Here is a 17,625-nt window from a genome sequence, read left to right as displayed (position 1 = left end):
TAACTATTTGGAATGAGGAGGGGATAGAATCTCTTAAAGGCTGTTTCCTGTGCACCGACTGGGATGTTTTTTATGATACAGACATTGATGTGACCACAGATACGATCACAGCATACATCAACTACTGCGTAGACAGCGTTCTTAATAAAAGAGAAATTGTGGTCTATCCAAACAATAAGCCCTACATAACTAAAGACATTAAAGACTGCATCAATATGATTTGAGGGGCAGCCGTGGCCCACTGGTTAGCACTTTGGACTTGTAACCGAAGGGTCGCCGGTTCGAGCCCCGACCAGTGGGCCACGGCTGAAGTGCCCTTGAGCAAGGCACCTCACCCCTCACTGCTCCCCGAGCGCCGCTGTTGTTGCAGGCAGCTCACTGCCTAGGGATTAGTGTGTGCTTCACCTCACTGTGTGTTCACTGTGTGCTGTGTGTGTTTCACTAATTCACGGATTGGGTTAAATGCAGAGACCAAATTTCCCTCACGGGATCAAAAGAGTTTATATTATATACTATACTAATAGGAAAAAGGCAGCATTCAGAAATAAAGATAGGGCTGGATTGAAAGCTGTGCAAAAGGAACTCAATCAGCTACTCAGGAAAGCCAGAAGTCGTCAAAGGGACCAAATGGAGAGTCACCTTTCAAACATGGACTCTAAAAAACTCTGGGAATCAATGAAGTCAATTGCAAATATGATACCAAGTAAAGTGGATATAGTTACCCCTGATGATCATCAGAGGGCTAATGAACTAAATGACTTCTTTCTTAGATTTGAAAGCCAGGATTTTTCTGATAAATGCATGTCAGTTTTAGACTCACTAGGTGGTGATATCATACATGAAGTAGACTGGTTGAAGGTACAGTCATTATTCCAGCAGGTTTGCATACGGAAGGCTATGGGGCCAGATGGGATCTCTGCCCACCTCTTAAAAACATGTGCGGAGGAGCTTGTCCCAGCCTGGTGTCTTATTTTTCAGTGGTCATTAGATTCCCATACTGTTCCAGCCCTCTAGAAAAAAACAGCCATCACCCTAGTCCCTAAAAAGCCCTGTCCTGCAGAAAATAATGATTTTAGACCAATAGGTTTGACTTCAATAGTTAGGAAATGTTTGAGAAATATATGGTTTGTCTTTTAAAAACTCAGCTAGGCCAAAAACTCGACCCCTGGCAGTCTGCCTACAAATGCCACAGAAGCACAGGTGATGCTATAAGCAGCATCACCCACCTGGTCCTTAAACATCTTGAGGACACAAAGGCCTATGCACGTCTTCTTTTTATCAATTTTTGTTCAGCGTTTAATACAATACAGCCCTTTTACTTCTAGAAACTCTAAAGAAAATGGGTGTTAGCCCCTTCATTATTAAATGGTACTACTCATTATTAACAAATAGGGTGCAGTATGTAAGAGTCCATAAAGAAGTCTCACAACTAAAGCCTATAAGCACAGGGGCCCCCCAGGGGTGTGTGAGTTCCCCAGTCCTCTTTACCATCTACACAAATGATTGTGTGAGTAAACACCCACACAACTACATTGTTAAATTTTCAGATGACACTGCCATCTTGAGCCTAATATATAGGGATCAAGACACAGCATCTTACCATTCAGAAATCAAGCAGTTTGTAGATTGGTGTGATGCTCACCATCTAGTTGTGAAATTTAAAGAAGACTGAGGAAATTATCTTTGACCCTAGTGCAGTTTCTAAATCAAGTCCAGTGTGCATCCATAACACTACCATACGTCAGGTCTCTTCATATAAATACCTTGGTGTTTTTATGGACTGCTCACTCACATGGCATGTCCATATAGAAAGTCTCTGTTCTAAGCTCCAGCAGAGGATGTATTTTCTGAGAAGATTGAGGCTGTATGGTGTCAGTAGTGGGCTCTTGTTTTTATTTTTCCAGATGATCTTAGAGAGTGTGATACAGTATGGCATGCAGACCTGGTATGGCAATCTGACAGTTCAGTCCAAGTTGGGGCGTCTGGTCAAAACTGCACTGAAAATTGTAGGTCATCCAGACCAGGGCTACATGCAGGCACTCGATGAAAAGTCAGTCCTCGGGGAGGCGCTGAAAATTGTAGAAGACCCCACACACATCCTGTACGAGGAGTTTGCCCTCCTACCCTCAGGTAGACGCTTTAGAGTACTAAACTGCAGATTAAATAAATACAAAAACTCCTTTATTCCAACTGCCATAAAGATGATAGGTAGCTGGCTACCTATATGCTATCCAGTGTGCAGCTCTGACTGAGTTGTCTTTTGTTGTAACTGTGGTGGTGTGGGGCTGTATGTGTAACTGTTGTTTTTTAATTGCCTATGTATGAGCTGTGTATGCAGTGATCGTGAAGCCCAAGACAAATTTCCCCTTGGGGACAATAAAGTATACTTTACTTAAACTATCTGTCTATCAACATCCATTAAACTATCTACCTACTGTATGCACATCTATTAATTCAAACAATTTAGCTATTTAAACTACTCAACTATTAAACTGTTCAGCCATTGCAACTGTCAGTTGTCATCAACTATGACTCCCGCCAAATGTTTTCTCTGCCTAAACTGTTTAAAAATAAAAGTCCTTACTACAATAATTCCCTATTAAATAATTTAACAATTTAAACTACCCAACTGTTTAACTCAGTGGTCCCCAAACTTTTTCTTCCTGAGGGCCAGCTCACTATGCCTGGTTTTAAGAGAGGGCCAGAGACTTAGTAACCATAAATAGCTTAGTGTTGCTCACCAAGTCTAAAAAGACACAACATATTTTTCCAGTTTTGAAATCTCTGCAATGGTTACCAGTGAAATTTAGAGTAGATTACAAAATTCTTCTTTTTGTCTTTAAAGCTTTAAAGAATCCCTATGCAGGTCTGGTTATTCCTTCGCTGTTTCTGGGTTTTCGCCTGATTTGGGCTCGCATTTTTCACGACATAGCTCCCCCTGCAGCTTCGGTAGCCAGTGACTGCTACACTAAACCCCCACTAGCTAGCGAGCTAGCCATCAAGAAACCAAGCTAAACACATACAGGGCTCACAATAAAACGGTCGAGCAAACACATTGTTCAAGAGACTATCAAACCACATTACAAAAACGAAGTTCACCCAAGGGTACGCTACTTACAATTTCAACAGCAACAAAGCCAAGTTGGAGTCCTTTTTGTAGTCTTCTTAGAAACTACAATCTGACTACATTTTCGAGGCGCGATTAGATACTTCCTCTGAGTTACATCCGGATTTGTTCGGACCGTGACCAGAAAGTTGCATATTCGTTTTTTCAGCGGAGAAGCACTAGGGGGAGACGAAGGACCCACCAAACGACCCAAAAAGTGTTGTAGAACCATCAGAACGACTCTCAACCTGCATAATTAAGGTCATTTTTGCTAAAATTGTTGCATAGGGCTTCTTTAAATGGACAAGCTCCCCAATACCTAAGTGAGCTTGTACACTTTCACTGCCCTCCCAGAACTCTGAGGTCATCAGATAAACTAGGTGACCGTGCTTTTTCAGTAGCTGGGCCCAAGTTGTGGAACAACCTCCCTTTTCACATTAGATCTACACCAACTATTGGTGCTTTTAAAGCCAAGTTAAAAGAACATATGCTATTAATGGCTTTTAAATGAATTGTGGAATGTAATTATATAGGCTATATATATGAACATATTATTTTAGTTTTATTTTCCTGTTGTGCTTTTTTTGTGTGTCTTGATTCATTTTGTCTTCTATTATCTATTTATGTATCTGTTTTTATTTTTTTTGAGCACTTTGGTCAACCACAGGTTGTTTTAAATTGTGCTATATAAATAAATGTGACTATGACTATAAAACCCCGTGAGCGTGTATTGTGGCAGATTGATTTCATGTTTAGAAGAGAACAGAAAGATAACTTTCCCAGTAATGCCTTATAAACTAAAAGAAGGCAGTGCCTTTCCCTCCTATCATAAAGGGAAGACCATCCTACATTTTGGTACAGTTTACAGTGATTCTAGAGTTCTAAACCCAGTTATAAAATGTAGCGAACTGTGGTATACTGTATCAAGTGATTTCAGAGTGAAAGGGGTTGCATGCATATACACAATGTCACCATAGTCTAGGACTGACATTATAGTTGCTTGAATAATAGTCATTCTGCTGTCTAAAGAGAAGCAAGACCTGATCCTGTACAGTGCACCTAATTTAATGTTTACCTTTTTTGTGAGATCAAACACATGTGTTCTATGTGTTCTAATAGTTTGTTATCTAGCCAAATGCCCAGATACTGTATTTGTATTGAGAAACTTGCTCAATTTGTGTCCCATTTAGGGAACAACAATTATAGGCATCAAGGTCACACTTTCTCGATCTAGTAAAGATCATACATTTAGTTGATCAAATTAAATTAAAAGTACAAATTGATGCTGTTTACAAAGAAGAGCCACTCATGATTCTAATGAAGCGAGGCATCAGAATGCAGACAATTGCAGTCAAAATACAGAACTTTTCTAGCCTGGCTAGCGCCACCACTTCTCAATGAGACGTGGTCTGGGAACCAAACGTTCATTTTCTCGTATTAGAAAAAAATGCCCAGATCCGTTTATTGGGTGCCACGGATGTCTATCAAATGCGTCTGTGCATAGCTCATCATCGTCTTGCTTTCCCCCCTGTTCTGTGATTGGTTCCCTATCTCAGGCGAAAATTTGCTCCATGGTCTCCAGGCTGCCTTAGCAGCGTGAATCAAATCGCGCGCAAGGCAGCATGGGAACACCCAGGCTAGAACTTTTCCTGTGCAAATTTCACAAACATCTTTTATAAAACCAATATAAAAAGTAGTGTAACTTACAATAATTATACTTTTGCTCAAGCCCAGGTATATGACACAGTATTCAAGTAAATCTAATAGGAAATATAAATATCTCCACTAATATGCTTACTAACTCCACTAATATATCAGAAACATGCCGTATTGTGTGTAGTGTGTAACATAACGTTAGTGGTAGACTAATGTTAACAGAATTTATGTGGATGTCTTGTTAGCCTACCATGAACTTCCCTTACCTAAGGAGAAGCCTTAACGGTCATACTTAAGGGGAAAAACATAAGGTGTTTTGTGCAACCGGCCCCAGAGCACCACTGTTAACCCTCACCATGCCTGGCAGTTGCACCATGCGTGTTTAGAAGCACAACACTGTCGCGCAGTGCAGCGTTCCGAACGTTGTGTAATCAAATACACCGGTATGGGGGTATATTAAAAATTCATACCATAACGAAAATATACACCGGTATTCGGTGTGAACCAGTATACACCCTAGCACTAAGTTTGTTGCTAGCGTAATTAAGATGCTCCTTAGGGCGTTGTTAGAGTACATATGGTGGTTGCTATGCTAAATAATGTGGTTGCTATGCTGGATTTAAGGGAATCATGTTGGTTGCTTTGTTGGTTGCTAGGTTGACATTATAGTGGTGGTTGCTAGGTTGTTGCTAAGTTAATGAAGATGGTTGCTAAGTTGTTGCTAGGGTAATTAAGATAGTTTCTAGGGCGTTGCTAGGGTAATTAAGGGTAATTGCTAGGGCACATAGCAATGTGCCCTAGCAATTACCTATGCTATACCTTTGCTATACCTTTAGCATTTTGCTATGCTAAATAATGTGGTTGCTATGGTGGTTGCTAGGCTAATCATGTTGGTTGCTAAAGAGGTTGCTAGGTTGACATCATAGTGGTGGTTGCTAGGTTGTTGCTAGTGTAATTAAGATAATAATAATAATAATAATAATAATAATAAACTTAATTTGTATAGCACCTTTCATACACAGAATGCAGCTCAAAGAACTTTAGATACAATAATAAAAAAAAAGTGTCAGTCATTATCAGTCATTCCTCTTCATTGCTGTGGCTGTTTATGATCCAATCAGCAACATATCAAAAATATAGATAAGAACATGTAACACAATAATAGAGAACAATCAGTCATTCCCTCTTCGTTGCTGTGGCCGTTTATGATCCAATCAGCAACATATCAGAAATACTTAGCAGTATGTATCCATATGCTTTGCTAACAAATGCTTAGGCTAACAAATGCTTAGGCCCCGTTGATGTGGACTCTAAGCGGTTTGCCTTAGTATGTTCTTAGTATGTGTTGTGATTATATGACTTTACAGACGTTTAAGGAACACAACGACTGGAAGACTGGCAGCCTTAACCCTTAACCCCCTCCATGCATGCCATATGGCAACTGTGGCAAGGAAAAACTCCCATATTCCAGGAAGAAACCTTGAGCAGAACCTGACGGGGGCAGCCGTGGCCTACTGGTTAGGACATCAGACCTGTAACCGGAGGGTTGCCGGTTCGAACCCCGACCAGTAGGCACGGCTGAGGTGCCCTTGAGCAAGGCACCTAACCCCTCACTGCTCCCCGAGCACCGCTGTTGATGCAGGCAGCTCACTGTGCCGGGATTAGTGTGTGCTTCACCTCACTGTGTGTACACTGTGTGCTGTGTGTGTTTTACTAATTCACGGACTGGGATAAATGCAGAGACCAAATTTCCCTCACGGGATCAAAAGAGTATATATACTTAATAGGGGGAGCCCATCCAGGGCTCGAAATTAACTTTTTTTCTCAGTGTCCCGCAGCTGTCCCGAATTCTACTTGCCACTGTCCCGGACTTAAACACCAGTGTCCCAAATTCAAGTTCTTGTTTTTAATAAACAGCATAATAATCAGTAACTTGCATCACTTAATTAACTCGTTCTGGTCCACCATGTCAGTTCTGAACAATTTATTAAACACCATTTCATTAATCATCTGCTGTTTCACACAACACTCATTTTCAGAGATTGCGCTTTTGGCTCTTTTTTGAGGTTGCACTAAACATTCATTGTCTATCGTTTTGACGGACAGGGTTAACATTCCGTCAATAATCTATTTCCACGTGTCTTTAATTTCAATGTCAGTTTGGTATGATGTCATGGCCACAGATCTCAGTGAAAACAATAAGTAGCCTAGCGTGGGAAATTACCACAAAGCTGTCAGATAGGCTAGCCTACTCTCCTGCCACGCTGTCACCCTCAAATGCGTTCCCAATTAAATGAATTAGCAAAACGTAGTTAGAATATGTATCTCGATGTAACAAGCTGTTTTGACATTGTAAACGTTCTCTAAGAAGAGTGTAAAGCAGTTTGCAGTACCCTAAAGTTAACCACAACGTCGTCTATTGCTGGAAAAAATAGCGAGCGGCCTATTTTAATAATTTGATAAACTAATAAATGCTCGGCGGGCCGGATTAAAGTGCATGGCCGCAGTTTGGACACCCCTTAGAACTGCCACAGCGAAATGTCAAATGCTAACTTAAATAACTGTTTTCATTGTTATAGGCTACCTTGCAACACTATCGTTTTGTCAAATCGCAGTTGCAGTAGGCTATTTAGCTCAGCATGATATTGGTGACGTTTGTCTGTCAATGACAGAAAACACGTACCGTTTTAATCAGAGAGGACTGTCATCTCGTTTTTTTTAGAACACCAGTGTAACCTTAGGCCTACACTATCAGTCAAAAATGTTCACAATGTCATGAAAACAAATGCCATTTACCTGCCTGCTAGTTAGGTAAGTTAACCTCTATATCGGAAAGTGACCCATTAGGCCTACCGCCCTTGCCCTATTTTTGTGTCGGCCTGTAAGTCACAATATTCATTTAACCAATACGGCAGATTCCTAAGGAAACGCAAGCACCCAGCCCATTTGGGTATCTTACTATATTTGTACCAAAAATAACATTGTAGCCTACAGTGATTTGAAGAGCAGTAGCCTAAACAGTGTTGTAAGGCTGCGTGTACAAAACCGCTTTACAGATTTCTTTACAGATCAGCTGGCTAACGCTGCTTTTGCCAGCTGCCCGTCACGCCAGGTCAAATTTTGTATAGGCCAGATTCTGTATTTTATTCAGACAAGAAAGATACGTTTAGATTCCCATGTGAACAGTTTAGGGAAAAAGTACCTATTTTGAAATTTGCTTTGCCATTTTGTCTACTGTCCCAGAGTTGTCCCAGACATCATTCTATTGTGTCCCGGAAGCATTTTTTATGGTCCCCGGGACGTCGGGACATCGTTAATTTCGAGCCCTGAGCCCATCTGCTTCTGGCTGGCTGCAGCTCTAATGACAGCAGTCAAATGTAGAATAATCTGAAAAAGTAGTCTACACTGTGATAAGATGAGTTAACTAAAACTATGTTTTCAGGTCTTTTTTTAAAGATATTCACTGAACTTGCCTGTTTGATGTACAGAGGCAGGGTGTTCCAGAGCTTTGGGGCATAATGAATAAAAGCAGATTTTTTTGGATACACTTTGGATACAATTAATACATTAGCATCAGAATATCTAAGTTTCCTTTGTGGTTGATAAGATATTAAAAGCTCAGAGATATATGAAGGTGCTATGCCATTCAGAGCTTTTTAAGTAATTAACATAATCTTAAAATCAATTATATAGGAAACAGGGAGCCAGTGCAGTTCAGCTAACACAGGGGTGATGTGTTCACTTTTCTTGGTCTTAGTTAAAAGTCTAGCAGCAGAGTTCTGTATGAGTTCCAATTTCTTTATATGTTTTTTGGGGAGACCAGTAAAAAGTGCATTGCTGTAGTCTAACCTGCTAATGGCATGGATTAGTTTTTCTGCATCTTGAGTTAAAAAGGGCCACACTTTGGCAATGTTTCTCAGGTGGAAATAGGCTATCTGAGTAACTTTACAGATATGGGGCTTGAAGCTTAATTCCGCATCTAAGATGACACCTAGGCTTGTTACTTTTGGTTTGTCCTGGTGTGCCGGGTTCCCAAGATTACTAAGAACAATGACTGGCTTTGGTTTTGGTCTAACCAAAAGTACCCCTGTTTGTCATCATTTAGTTTTTTTTTTTTTTTTAATTGCTCATCCACTGATTAATGGCGGCTCAACATGTGATAAGTGAGCAAAGGCCATCTGGGTTAGTTGGCTCCACAGAAATATACAATTGGGTATCATCTGCATAGGTGTGGGAGTTTACATTATGCTGTTTACTAATGAAAGCATATATAGGGAAAAGAGCAGGGGAACAAGGCCACACCAAAAGGCAAGTCATGTTTTAAAGACACATACTAACATAACAATCTCTGCCAGTAATGTAGGTTTGAAACCAGTTTAGAACATTATCAGAGAGACCCGTGAGGCCGTTTCTATGCTGTGATTTGATCTAAAACCACATTGGAATTTTTCAAGGATACTGTTTTCGTTGAGGAAGGTATTTAGCTGATTAGAAAACAACTTTTTCAAGTACTTTGCTCAGGAAAGGAAGGTACTGTATGATATAGGCATGTAGTTACTCAGGATAGTAAGGTCAAGATTTGACTTTTAAGCAGGGCTCCGAACCGGTTCAAGGAACGAAAACGAAAACCGAAAACGAACGGAATTTTACGGAATTTTACGAGGAGCAGAAACGGAAACGAAAACAAAATGGTCTTCAACTGTTCCGGAACAGAAACGTTATTCTGAAATCCACAAAACCGGTTAATAACGTTTTTTTTTCGTTCTCTATATATTTTATAAAATTTCACAAAAGCATATCCTATGTCAGGGAGACTATTTCCGGTTGTGCGAAAAACAAGCCCGCATCTACACTGTTAATGTGAGCCAACTAGGCCTACCTATCCGTCTGCCACTTCGGATCTTAGGCCAGCTCGTAGCGTAGGCTACTGAAACTTATTTGGAAATTGTTTGTAGCCTATGCGTAATAGCCTATTTTGCCTGTCCACGCCTTGTCGTTTTAAAGTCGGGATTTGAAATGTTTGCGCAATTATAGCCTATTCTATGTAGAAGAGTTAAACGGAAAATTTGAGATAGGCCTTGTCAGCAACAGACAGGTTGGAAATTATAGCGCAAGCCTTTGAAGAAATCCATATGGATAAAACCAGGTAAGGAGTTTAGCACGTATCCAGAAATATTTTTGATAAGAAATTATTTATAGGCATAGGTTAGGCTTACAGTAAGTCTGTAGGCTATGGGATGGATAGCCCATCTGAATGTTTTTGGATGCCGCCTGTGATTTATTATTTTTGGGCATAGCTACGGTATAGGCTAAATCAAGGGGAAATAATGAGTACGTCTATTCTAAGGTAAAGTTCGCAAAAATAGACTTGATAGGCCCGCCAAACACTGCCGGAACTTTAAGAACGAACGATATTTTGCGTTCCGAACCGGTTCAGGACCGATATGTTGGTGGCGGAACGCATGCAAGAACGAAAACGTTAAACATAGGCCTACCTGAACCGTTCGGAACGGAACGTTTGAAAAATAATTTCGTTTTCAAGCCCTGCTTTTAAGTAAATATTTCACAACAGCGGTTTTAAAAGCAGTCGGAAATATACCTGTTTCTAATTATGTATTTATTTTCTTGAAAATGAAATCTAGTAGGGATTGGATCTAAAGCACATGTTGAGGAGCCTGTCTGAGTTTTAATTTTGCTAAGCTCAGATTGAGTAATAGTGCTAAAGAATCTTAATTACCTATGTTACCAATAGCCTCCCTTATAGAAACTACTTTGTTTCTGAAGAAGTCTGCAAATTCTTCGCATCTTAGAGAAGATGCCTGACTGAGTGTGTCAAAAGGTGTTTGATGCAGTAGCCTATCAATGGTGAAGAACAACATCCTAGAGTTTTCACTATTTTCAGCAATTACCTTAGAGAAGCGGATCCTTCTCTAATTCCGAATAGCTCTATTATAATTAGCTATTTTTTCTTTTAGAATGGCACAGTGAAACGTTTTTCTCCATGTTCTCTCAGCTTTTCTACAGGATCTTTTTAGGTTATGGATATTTTCATTCATCCAGTCAGTTTGCTACAGGGCCTTTTTTAGTCTTTAAGGGTGCAACTCTGTCAAGCAGGACACCGAGTTCAGTACCTTTTTCCTTTTCTTTGCATCTTCCGTCAAGGGTTTTCGCTGCTTCTTCGCCGGCTCTGCCATTATACTGTACACACGTTTGCAACAATCGCTAGCCGGGTTTCGTTAGCCTCTGTGCTGGGGATGCAGGATGTAAACTGATCCTGTTTCTCACGATGAGACTTTGTGAGACTGAAGGTCGCGGGTAGGATACACCGAACTTGCACGCAGTAGGGACGGGTGAGAGTCTTTATTCACCCTGTAATGAGTCATTTAACCATATACCGACTTACAAAGATGATTAATTAACACAAAAATGTTGCCTGGTGTCCCTTTAAAGTCGCCATTTACAATTATCCAATCATAGCTAGTGATGATGAGCGACATAAGTTCAGAAAAGCCAGTCCAAGAAGCCAGTCCATAGTTTAGGAGGGCGGTATAACATCAATAGGAGTATAGCTGGGTCAGCCTTTAGAGTGAGGGCAATATACTGGAACGAAGCGAAATCGCCAAAATTGACTCTAGTGCAACTATATTTGTTTTAGAGAATGGTGGCAATTCCATCCCCTTGTTTACCCTGTCTAGTTGAGTGGAAGAAATTATAATTTGGGGACAGGTTTCACAGCTTTGCTGTCTGAAGTTAGCCAGGTTTCAACAAGAAACAGAAGTTCCAATTTTTTTTTCACTGATAAAATCACTGATTGCAAAGATTTTAGTAGTGAGTGTGCCTATATTTAGTAAGCCCATGTTAGCTGAAAATGCATAAAAAATGCCTCCGGGACACAATAGAATGATGTCTGGGACCACTCTGGGACAGTAGAAAAATGGCAAAGCAAATTTCAAAATAGGTATTTTTTTCCTAACCTGTTCACATGGGAATCTAAACGTATCTTTCTTGTTTGAATAAAATTATACAAAATTTGACCTGGCGTAATTTGACCTGGCGTTTGACCGGGCAGCTGGGAAAAGCAGCGTTAGCCAGCTGATCTATAAGAAGCGGTTTTATACACGCAGCCCAACACTGTTTACTGCTCTTCGAATCACTGTAGGCTACAATGTCATTTTTGGTATAAATACAATATAAGATATCCAAATGGGATGGGTGCTTGCGTTTCCTTAGGAATCCGCCATCTTGGTTTTGTATAAAATAAATATTAAATGACACATATGCTGACACAAACATAGGGCACGGGCGGTAGGCCTATTAACTTAACTATCACTTTCCGATATAGAGGTTAACAGACCTAACTAGCAGGCAGGTAGGCTAGGAAATGCCATTTGTTTTCACGACATTGCAAACATTTTTGACTGATAGTGTAGGCCTGAGGTTACACTGGTGTTATAAAAAAAACGAGATGACAGTCCTCTGACTAAAACGCTGCGTGTTTTCTGTCAGTGACAGACGAAACGTCACCAATACCATGCTGAGCTAAATAGCCTAGGCCTACTGCAACTGCGATTTGACAAAACGATAGTTTCATAGTGAAAACAGTTATTTAAGTTAGCATTTGACATTTCATTGTGGCAGTTCTAAGTTATAGGCTAGGCTATTGAGAAAATAAACGAATACCGGAGAGTAGCCTATCTGACAGCTTCACTTCAGTAGCCTAAAGTTAGACAGAAATTAGCCAGCTTTGTGGTAATTTCCCACCCTACTTGTTGTTTTCACTTAGATCTGTGGCCATGACATCATACCAAACTGACATTGAAATTAAAGACACGTGAAAATAGACTATTGACGGAATGTTTTACAAACCTGTCCGTCAAAGCGACGGACAATGAGAACGTCTAGTGCAACCTCAAAAAAGAGTCGAAAGCGCAACCTCTGAAAATCAGTGTTGTGTGAAACAGCAGATGATTAATGTTAATAAAATGGTGTTTAATAAATTAAGTGTTCAGACCAGAATGGTGGACCAGAATGAGTTAATTAAGTGGTGCAAGTTGCTGATTATTATGCTGTTTATTACGTACAATGGGAAAAAACAAGAACTTGAATTTGGGACACTGGTGGTTAAGTCGGGGACAGTGCCAAGTAGAATTCGGGACAGCTGCGGGACACTGAGAAAAAAAGATTTCGAGCCCTGTGGTTGCTATATAAAATAACAAGGTTGTTATGCTGATTGTTAGGGTAATCATGTTAGTTACTATGTTGGTTGCTAGTGTAACATTATTATTGAAGTGGTTGCTACAGTAGGTTCAGTGTTTCCCATTCATTGACTTATTTGTGGCGGCCCACCACAATATCAACATTGACCACCACACAATGATTTTCCTGGTTGTACTAAATTGTGCTTAAATCTGGTTAGAATCATAACCGTGCTGCACTAATTTGTTAAAAACTGTTGCATTCAAGTTAATTCTGCAAACCTACCACCACAAATAGAATTCAATTCTGTCGGAAACACTGAGGTTGTTGCTAGTGTAATTTAGATGGTTGCTAGGGCGTTTCTAGGGTTATTACGATGGTTGCTATGGTGTTCCTAGGGTGACTAAAATGGTTGCTAGAGTGTAAATGATTATGGTTATGGGATTTGGCAGACACTTTTGTCCAAAGCGACATACAAATACAAAAACAATATAATATATTCAGTACCCTCGGGAATTATTGGCACTTTTGGTAAAGTTCACTAAAAACAGGTATAAAAAATAATCCGTTGGTGGTTTATGTAGTCTCACAATGAAAACAATGAGGAAAAATCCACCCTTGAATGGAGTATTCTGAGAAAAAGGAAAATGTCATAAAGAAATAAATATTTTTAAAAAAAAAACACGTTGCTCACAAATATTGGCACCCCTAGAAAAATCTTATACACAAAAAACAGAAGCATTTTCCTATCTAATTTCAACTTATTTAAGTTAATCAGAGTGTCTTTGAGCTTTCAGAAGTAGTTCATGACTTTCTTTTTCACTAAGGTATGAAAATATATAGTGACACAGAGGCTAAATCCTCTAGTCATTTTTCAACATTGGAAAGACAAGAGAATACAACAAAGCATGTTGACATTTGTAAGTCAGGGGATGTCTATAAAAACTAGGTACTTTGTTGAAATGCCTATATTTACAGGTAAAACAATGATTAACAGGTTGTAATCAACTGGAAATGTGACAAACATGCTTGGACAAAGACCCATGGTTATCTCGCCCCCACGCAAGAAAAAGGTATCATCTTGGGGTCACCAAGTCCCCCAAAAAATCTTCAAAAGTGACCTCACTGCTAATAGATTATTTAGAGGGCATGCCAGGTAAAGGCCTGTCCAGTCATTTAATTACCAATGTAAATGGCAGGAGTTACTGAATGGTACAGTGACTTTGTCTGGAAGTGTGGTCTATTGTCAGATGAGATGAAAATTGCGCTCTTTAGCTAGAAACACTTTAGGTGTGTTTAGCGTACATAGACGAACGGCTATACTGAAAAGAACCCCATACCTAATGAGAATTATGGTGGAGAGGCTGTGCTATTGTGAGGCTGTTTTTATTCCCAAAGGCCTTAGGAACCTAATTACAGCGCATGGTATCATGAACACCAAGAAAAACCTGAACATTTTGAAAGGAAATCTGTCAATCTCTGCCAAGACATTAAAAGTTGGTCATGATTGGATCAATGAACCAAAGCAAACTTCCAGATCAAAACAAATATGGTTTACTGAACACAAAATCAAGCTTCGGCCATTGCCATCTCAGTCCCCTGATCTAAACTCCATAGAAAAACAGTGGGGTGAGTCAAAGAGTCTAGCAACCACTTCCAAAATGTCAACCTAGCAACCACTTTAGCAACCGACATGATTACCCTAGTAACCAACATAGCAACCACTTTCTATATCATAGTAACCACTATAATTACCTTAGCAACAGCCTAACAACAATCTCAAGTACCCTAGCAACCACCTTAGCAACCAACATGATTACCCTAGCAACCAACCTAGCAACTACTTTTGTTGTAGTAACCACTATAATTACCCTAGTAACACCCTAGCAACCATCTCAAGTGGACTTCTTTTCATGACCAGCAATGGCTGAATCCAAACGCATCAGACCGGCTCCAACACAGGGGCGATTGTGTGACATTGTGTCATGTAAGTTCGTTGCAAAATCTAGAGAAATGTGTGAGGTGGTCAGCGGGGGACAATTGAGACACACATTGGATTGTGTTATTACTTGAACATTCCACACTATCCACAGCTGTGGTAGGCCTATCAGGGGCAGGAGGATTACTGTCAGCGCAGGCTTTATATAAAATTCTTCAACAGAAGGCCTCGAATGTTGTCTTGTTTGTGGGGCGCTTTGCTTCGCTTCTGTAATTTCGGCTTCATTGAAAATGAGGGCTTCCCTCAATGACCCTCCGAGAATAAATAAAGGTTGAATGAATGAATGAATGCAGGCTTGCCCAAAATAAAGGCATGTGGTTTGCGCAGCCTACAGTAAATAACAGACCCGCCAGAATGTGCGTTATGATGCTTTTTTACGAGCAAGATGTTTTTGGTACCCTACGCACACTGCATGTTCTTAAATAACAATGATCATCAGTAATATTCGACCATTAATTTGGGTAAATGGGCAAGCGTGACCACCTTGATTGGCTGATTGGCTGATGATTGTAACGCGGGCTGGCGGGCATGATTCCAAACACCTCCCTTACGATGATGAGTGACAGGTCTCAGAATGCGTGCGCTACACAAGGACGGAAGATGATGAATAACTGGGGCCGTAGGCTATTCACAAAGGCTTTTATCTTACTACTAGGAGTAGGCTACTCCTAAATCGCACTTACAGATTTTAGATTGGAGTTTTCTCTTAAAAGTTATTCACAAAGCCTTTCAGACAACTCCTAAACTAGGAGTGAGTCTTCGTGGCTATGGATGATGTCATTTCTCATGCACGAGCTTGACTGAAGTGACCACCTTGATTGGCTGACGATTGTAACGCGGGAATTCCAAACACCTCTCTTCCGATGATGACTGACAGGTGACAGGTCGGAGAATGCGTGCGCTACACAAGTAGTGCGAAGGACGGAAGATGATTAATAACTGAATAAAAAGGCCTAGCCTAAATGAATAAAGAGTAAGGCAAAACAGATAGCTTAGTAGCCTAATGAAACATAGGCCTATGGATTGATGCAGTAGCCTACCTTTGCAACATTATTAAATTAATCTGTCACCATATCCCTAGGCTACGTTTGCAAAGAGGAGAACATTTTAATTTGATTCACAATGAAACGTTACATTTCATTTACATGTTAACAATGAGTAGTTTTGGTTGTTGTTGGTGGCGTTATTGCATCCCTTTTATGAATGCAAAATTGTTCCCTCGCGATTGGAAGCTCCTGTTGTGCATAGGCTATTTCAAAACATCGCAACGTAAAATGCCACAAAAAAGCTGTTTATGAATAGGTCTTAGTGAGTTAGGAGTCCTCTCGACTTAAGCTGTCCCAGACTTAGGTGCTACTTTTAGGTCTAAAATGCTTCGTGAATTACTTTTTGTGAAAAGATTAGGAGTCCTAAAGTTAGGAGTGACACGCCCATTATTTTTAGGAGTTGCTCCTAAATTCGCCAGTTAGGAGCTACTTTTAGCCTTAAAATTCTTTGTGAATACGGCCCCTGAATAAAAAGGCCTAGCCTAAATGAATCAAGGCAAAACAAATAGCCTAGTAGCCCAATGAAACATACGGATTGATGTAGTATCTTTGTAACATTATTAAATTATTCTGTTACTATGCCTACGTTTGTAAAAGAGAACATTTTAATTTGATTCACAATAATGTTACATTTAATTTACATGTTGACAATGATTAGCCTAGTTTTGGTTGTTGTTGGCGGCGTTATTGCATGTTAGTTATGCCTACAATGCAAAATTGCTTCCTCACGATTGGAAGCTCCTGTAGCTGCATAGGATTTCAAAACACGGCAAAATGCCGCAGGTTTGTGAATAGGTCTGTGAGTAAGGAGTCCTCTTGACTTCTTTCAAGCTGTCAGAGGTGGGAAGGTGTGATTTGTTGGGGGCAGGGCCGGATTAACTGGGCACAAATGTCTGATGGCCCCCCTTCCCCCCAGCCAACGTGAATCGGGTGGTTAGTTAATAGGCCTATCGTGAAGTTTTTTCTGCCATCTAAGGCACGAGCGCATCTGTGAGGCCAAGCCTCACCAAGTAGCTTGTTTGTTTACAACTAACATTCCATTTAATTAAACTGCTTTATAGGTTATGCCGAAATAGTTTTCAACATTTTGAATATTAGTGTCGGGTGAATTGAAATGTTCTCAAAGTAGCCTTATGGCTGAAAGCTGCTTGGGATCCCCCCCGCCAAGCAATATAACCATACAAACGCGCTTCCTGCACTCATTGTTTCAAAAGGAGTCATTTTGGCTTTGTCAGAACTGAAGAGCTGTGGACGGCACGGCACGGTATGCCCAATTAAAATAAATTAACGCAACACAACACAGACCCCGCTTCTCTCGTGTCAGTCACTGACATGAACGAAACACAGAACCCGCTTCTCTCACGGCAGTCACTGACAGTAACCTAGAATAAATGCATGGGGAAAAACACTTCCCCATGACAAAGACATCGTAAAACACTGAAAGTTAATATTTTGTCACTAGCAACATACATCTGTCCTTTGTCAAATGTGTTATGTTCCAAGTAGCCTATGCATATTTCTGCTTCATAAAGTTGAACAAATACATTTGCTTATTTCACAGAAAAATATAAATAGCCAGTTAGGGTCTACAGTGCAGAGTTGGTAAGTTATGGTAGGCCAAC

At 40.2% G+C, this 17,625-nt stretch overlaps 1 protein-coding gene and 1 long non-coding RNA gene across 5 annotated transcripts in view; one reads left to right on the top strand and one right to left on the bottom strand.

Moving 5' to 3' along the window:
* Nucleotides 1–17,625, bottom strand: part of LOC121681596 (two pore calcium channel protein 2-like) — a 225,836-nt gene that overhangs the window by 198,465 nt on the left and 9,746 nt on the right. The window lies entirely within an intron of this gene.
* LOC121681610 lies at nt 1,333–8,616 on the top strand. The gene is made up of 3 exons (XR_006022212.1): nt 1,333–1,343; nt 1,810–1,812; nt 8,532–8,616. It is a non-coding gene; the product is annotated as an uncharacterized LOC121681610 (long non-coding RNA).

The sequence above is a fragment of the Alosa sapidissima genome, chromosome 14, assembly GCF_018492685.1.
Source record: "Alosa sapidissima isolate fAloSap1 chromosome 14, fAloSap1.pri, whole genome shotgun sequence".
NCBI classification, from domain to species: domain Eukaryota; kingdom Metazoa; phylum Chordata; class Actinopteri; order Clupeiformes; family Clupeidae; genus Alosa; species Alosa sapidissima.
This window is presented reverse-complemented; position numbering and strand designations above follow the sequence as displayed.